Source organism: Paramisgurnus dabryanus, chromosome 1 (assembly GCF_030506205.2).
Source record: "Paramisgurnus dabryanus chromosome 1, PD_genome_1.1, whole genome shotgun sequence".
NCBI classification, from domain to species: domain Eukaryota; kingdom Metazoa; phylum Chordata; class Actinopteri; order Cypriniformes; family Cobitidae; genus Paramisgurnus; species Paramisgurnus dabryanus.
The window spans coordinates 27,745,133-27,751,987 of NC_133337.1; positions in this window are offsets into that span (position 1 = coordinate 27,745,133).

Below are 6,855 nucleotides of genomic sequence, written 5' to 3' on the forward strand. Positions count from 1 at the left end.
TGATCTCTTCTTCCTCTTCATCCAATGCTCTTCCTTTCCATCTTTTTCTCCTGTTCTTCTTCATGTAATCGTTTCATTTCATTCAGGTAAAGACGTTTCAGAAGCTAAGGAATTTCCTCTTAAAGCATCCATTATTGCGTACAAAAGGATGGAGGCAGGGACTAATGCACATTCATAGATCTGTGTACTAAATGAGGGAATTACATTCAAACTGTTTTAAAGCATGTAGAAATTACTCTCACAGGAAAAACTTTTACTATTATGATGCTTAAAGATGAGCTTTAAGTGATCAAATTATCAGCTACTGGGAGACTTTAACACAAATCATACCATCAGAAACATTATATGATGGATGGCCATACACACATTATATCCTCATATTGTTATTTGCATTTATTTTTTACAGAACTATGTAACATTACCTAAATTTTGTTCTCAAAAGAACAACAACATCAAGAGCCAATTAGACACACAATGATGTCGTACGATGACTTAAGACATTAATAATCAAAACTGAAAACCATTTTAATTATCAAAAATAAATTAACAGCCACAGGCTTAGCTTATATACACATATGTAACTCTGTTCTTGCCCTGAAATAAACATTTACATTTAAACAGACAATGCTGCTTGAAGGCTTTCATGTGTTAGATCAGAGGTCTGGTCTGCTGTTGTTTCAGTCATGACCGCATGGTGGCAGTATAGAGCAGTGGTTTTCAACTCCAGTCCTCGGCCCACCCTCCCAGAAAATGTTAGATGTCTCCTTATATGAAACACCTGAATCCACTCATCCGGCTGTTCTGGGAGGGGGGCCCGAGGACTGGAGTTGAAAACCACTGGTATGTTGTGTCGAAGTCTGTTCCCCCTATGTTCCCCCTATTTTTCCCTTCAGTGTAGTGTTTTTATAGCGTTTTTATCACATTATAGGTTTTATTATTTATATATTTAAAGTTTTAATGGCTACTGAGATGTATATGTGTGCATTTCTGTAATGTATCTGTATTGTTCTAAATGGTAAGTCAATTATTTTTACAGTATGAATCATATTATATGTATAATATATATTTATTATGTATGCAAACATTACATTTTTAAAACAACCAGTAAAGGCAAAAAAAGAAAAAGACAGGCTATATTTTAAAAGAAATACCCTAATAGAAAACTGTCAAATGTATGAAATATTTAATAAATTGTACTATAAAATACATGATAGCCTTTTAGTATAACCAATTCAAATCTTTAATCTTTCTAAATGTAACGTGATGAAAATGCTATAAAAACACTACACTAAAGGGAAACATAGGGGGAACTGACTTCGACACAACACCTGTATAGAGGATGAATTAGTCGCTCACTGTGATGAATGCTGCTTATAAATGCTAGGAGAACTAGTTATTATCAGTATTTTTATTAATCGTATATTGCTGCTAGAGAATAAGAACACATTTAATTTGTGTCACAAGCTCACAGTCTGTCTGCTTCTAACTTCTGTTTGTAGATGAAGTTAATGATGCTCAATCTGACTGAAACTGGTGAGACAGTGGAGCTGCATGTAACACAGATCACACGCACTGATCATGTTGATATAATATTATTACACATTAATTATTAACCTGATGAGTTTATGAATTGTAGAAGACCCACAAGACGCAGGAAATATTAGAAGTTTAAGAGAGTTTGACCAAATACTGCTGTGTAAGAGTCAACCAGGTAAGAGTTTAAAAAAATGAAGTACAGATAAGTGAGGTGAGATGTGTCAGTGGGAAAGATCCTGTGTTTTCATCTTGATTTAAAAAAAATATATAAGTATAAACAGTGAGTATGAGGAAGATGTGTAATATGTATTTATTTATAATTTTAAGAAAATGTTACAGAGCTTGATGCTTGATATTTAATTTTTTGAAAGTGAATATAAAGTGCATATGTGTGTGAGAGAGATTGTTTGAAGTGATCATAAAGTTTCCTGTACATCTGCACACAACAGGATTTGATGCTGAATAGATACTGAAGTGTTTCATTTATTTGATGTAAATTTATCTTCACTTTTGCAGGTGTTTGTCTCCTCTGAACATGGAGGGAGGAGCGTCGTTCATCAGCGCTGACGTTCTGCTGATATATATGGAGAAAATCAAAAATATCTCTTCTGATTTGTCACTCAAGTTGTTTGATGATTTCCTTTCTTACTTCTAATAAGGTAACAGAGAGCGTGATTGGTCTCTCTCTCTCTCTCTCTCTCTCTCTCTCTTTACATTGACATCTCATTATTCTCTATCAATACAGTTGAGAATTATGGAGATCTGTCTCACACTCGTTTTACTCTCCTTGGTAGTAATGATCATTACTGCTGGTAAGTACAAACTTGGGGTCAAAATAAATAAACATTGAAAAGTAAATATTTAAAGGACAAGTTCGGTATTTTAGACTTAAAGCCCTGTTTTCAGATTGTTTATGGTCAAATAGAATGGTTTTGACTGAAATTTCGACATTTTCGGCTGCCCTGAGAATTTTCGCGTGTTTGTGTTTCAGCTCAGACCTCTACAATGGGTTTATAGGTGCACTGGAACAATCCTTCCTAAAATGCATTAAACTTTCGTTTACAAAGACGTGAAACTCACCGAGTGGTCAGGGGTGTTCACTGATATGCTCACACAAAAATCGCTGCAAAAGATGCTTTCCAACAGCTGTTTTAGCATTCGTTGTTAACTTGTGGACCTATTTCCCCAAACGCCTCACACCCGTACATTCTTCCGCTTAGAGCTTGAATAATAGACACTCCAGCCCAGGTGGTGGCGCTAATCCGCCTTTGCCAATTGCAAGAATAGAAACAAAGTTCCCGGCGCGGAGTAATACCGTACCTCACAGGACGTCTAATACAGTCAATGGAGTTGGTAAAAACTACGATAAAACCTGTTGGAATGCGTCTTTTGGAGCGATTTTTGTGTGAGCATATCAGTGAACACCCCTGACCACTCGGTGAGTTTCACGTCTTTGTAAACGAAAGTTTAATGCATTTTAGGAAGGATTGTTCCAGTGCACCTATAAACCCATTGTAGAGGTCTGAGCTGAAACACAAACACGCGAAAATTCTCAGGGCAGCCGAAAATGTCGCAATTTCAGTCAAAACCATTCTATTTGACCATAAACAATCTGAAAACAGGGCTTTAAGTCTAAAATACCGAACGTGTCCTTTAAAGCTTATTGTTAACATGTATTTACATAACTTTTAATGTTTTTGTCTCAGATTTAAGTGCAAGGTTGGTGAATGGTGGCAGTCGGTGTTCTGGTAGAGTTGAGGTTCTTTATAATGGTCAATGGGGAACAGTGTGTAGTGATGGTTGGGATCTGACAGATGCTGCAGTGGTGTGTAGAGAAGTGGGCTGTGGAGAGGCTGATCAGGTGCTATATGTGTCTCACTTTGGACAAGGATCAGGACCAATCTGGATGGATGATGTGAATTGTACTGGATCAGAGCCCACACTGAAAAACTGTCAATCAAATGGGTGGGGTGATCATGACTGTGATCATTACGAAGATGCTGGAGTTATTTGCTCAGGTAAAGTTCTCTAAATAGTATCCTGCTATTACATATGAATATTTTGAATATTATACATATAAATATTATTACAACAATGTTAAATGTATTGAAATGATGCTGTTGCATGCTGTTATATAGTCACAAAATAGTTGATTTATTTATCCGTGTTGATGGACACGATTTTCCTAGTTTTTTTTTTCGTGTCATTGAGCACAAATGTCTTTTTCGTGTCACTCAGCACGAATTTCTATATATTTTTTTCATGTCCCCGAGCATGTCATTTTATTTATTTGTTTCTAAATTTTTGTCTATTTTTAAACTATTATCACTTGAGGTTGGGGTTAGATTTTGGGTTTCGGTCAGGTTATCTGATATTTAACATAAAGTTGTTCTAACCCCAAGCGATAATGATAAAAAATTAAGAAACCACTATATAAAATAACACAAAAAGGTAGTCATGCCCGGGACATGAAAAAGGAGGAAAATCGTGTCCATGAACACAAATAAATACAAATAAATAAATCAAATATTTCATGACTATACCATGAAATACTTTAGAATATTCGAAAACAACTGTTGATAAGTTTACCGCAAAATTTACTTTATTCTTTAAAGTTACAGTAAAAACTGAAACAAGTTTTTTTCAAATGCAATGTATTGTTTCTAATCAGAATGATTGCAATGTACAGTAATGTATTAAGAAACACTGACATTGTGTTTTTATGTTTAGGCTTCATCTTTTTTTTCTTTTCAAAATCACAGGTCACAAAGCTCCTAGACTTGTGAATGGACCTCACCTGTGCTCTGGAAGAATAGAGCTGGTTCATGGGAACACATGGGGCACAGTGTGTGATGCTGCGTTTGATGATCAGGATGCAGAGGTTGTGTGTAGAGAGCTGAACTGTGGGGTTCCTGTACAGCTGCTGGGTGCAGAAACTTTTGGTAAAGGAGAGGGGCAGGTGTGGACACAAGAGATTCAATGTAGAGGAAATGAATCTCAAATATACTTCTGTCCACATCAATCTTCAAACAAGAACAACTGTTCCCATGATAATGATGTGGGAGTGATTTGCTCTGGTTGAGTATAAATATTTAACTTTCGTTTTAATAATATAAAAAATCTGAGTTTTTTAATTTCATGTTCTTTATACAAGCTAATATTTGTCTGTTCAGCTTACACAGCACTCAGACTGATGAACGGCTCTGATATCTGCTCTGGTCGAGTTGAGCGTCAGTATTTCAGTAAATGGGGCTTAGTGTGTGATGAGTGCATGAATATGAGAGCTGCCAATGTTCTCTGTAGAGAGCTGAATTGTGGGATTGCTGTGTCTGTTGTGGGAGTGGACTGGTTTGGAGAGGGATCTGGTGAAATCTGGGCTGATGTGTTTGATTGTCAGGGGAATGAAACAAAACTCTCAGAATGTTCAATCTCTTCATGGAGTCGAGCTGAATCCTCTCATAAACAAGATGTTGGAGTCATTTGTTCTAGTGAGTGAACTTCACTCTGTCATTAACATGAAGTTACTGTAGTGTGATCGTAATCAATCTGAAAATGTCAAATCCTTTCTCCAGATTCCTCTCTGTCTCTTCATGATGGTCGAGTGAGGTTGTCTGGAGAGAGAGAGTGTGAGGGTGAGGTGGAAGTTTACATTCATCAGGTTTGGAGGAGAGTGCTGCTGGACTCCTGGAGTCTCACTGAATCCTCTGTGGTCTGCAGACAGCTGGGCTGTGGCTCTGTGCTGAACTTCACTAACTCCTCTTCATCCAGTGATGAACACAGTTATGAGTGTGTGATGGGCTTCCAGTGCTCTGGGACTGAAGATCATCTGAGGAACTGCAGCTCTCCACAAACTCTCAACTGCAGCGCAACACAACAGCTGGCAATCACCTGCCTTGGTCAGACTTATAATATCTTAATGTATTTGTAAATGTATTGGATCATGAGCACTAACTGTTTATCTTTCTGTATCTGATCTCAGGTCAGAAGTCGATCAGGTTGGTGGGTTCTGGTGGAGATTGTGCAGGAAGGCTGGAGGTTTTTCACAAAGGCTCATGGGGTACAGTGTGTGATGACTCCTGGGATATTAAAGATGCTCATGTGGTGTGCAGACAGCTGCAGTGTGGAGTGGCTCTCAGTAATCAGCCAGTACCAGTCTGGTTTGGTCCTGGTTCTGGACCCATATGGCTGGATGATGTGAACTGTGAGGGGAATGAGACGTCACTGTGGAGCTGCTCTTCACAGGTCTGGGGAGATCATGACTGTAACCATAAGGAGGATGTAGGAGTCGTGTGCTCAGGTAAACAGTGCACTGCAACATATTAAATATATAAAGAAAATTAATATAAAATATATTTAAATATGTATTTCAGCATTTCTATAGCCTACATATTTCATAAGATATATCTATTATGAAATATTTATTGTTTAATTTAAAGTACTGTAATTGATATAAGTTGTCTTTTCAATCTAGAGTTTAAAGAGCTCAGGTTAACTGAAGGGTGTGAAGGGAATGTGGAGGTTTTCTACAATGGATCCTGGGGTAATGTTTGCTGGAATCAGATGGACAAAGACACAGCGAGTCTGATCTGTCAAGAGCTGAACTGTGGAAGATCTGTCGGTGAACTCATTTATTCAGATGGACTGAGGTCTTACAGTTGGTTGGATTACTTTAAATGTCGACCACATGACTCCATTTTATGGCAGTGTCCATCTTCACCCTGGGGACAGAATCACTGTTATAATGATGAAGTGGCAAACATTTTCTGCTGGGATAAAACAATTAATTTCTCTACCAATGAAGAAGGTATTCCTTCAGGACTATTTGTATATATTTATGAAATTTTTGTGTTTATTTAAATTAAGTTTTGTTAAAGGGAGAGTTTAAACAAAAACTACAATTTGTAATATTAAATTTAACAATGTTTGAGAATAGATAGAGTGGCAAGAAAAGTATGTTACACCCTTGAAATAAACTCATAATATTCATCATTCCCAGTCCAAGACCATGAACAGCTTTGAGTTGAGCGTGACATGTTGTCATCTTAAAATAATTACGATATGGTGTTAACGCAGCAATTGATTGATAAAAGACACTTCAAACATTTCAAGATTACTGTTTGTAAGGCCCATCAACTGATGTAAACCATGCCTCACAAAAACGATCTTTCTAAAGAAGTAGATGATCTCCTTACATAAGGGATACAAACATAGGCGTAGCTTGACGTTTGAGCCTGGTAGGCTAGACTGATCTATAATAGTATCTACACCGGAAACATGTGCTATGATTTTTACCCCAAATTAGATCATTAAAATTAATTA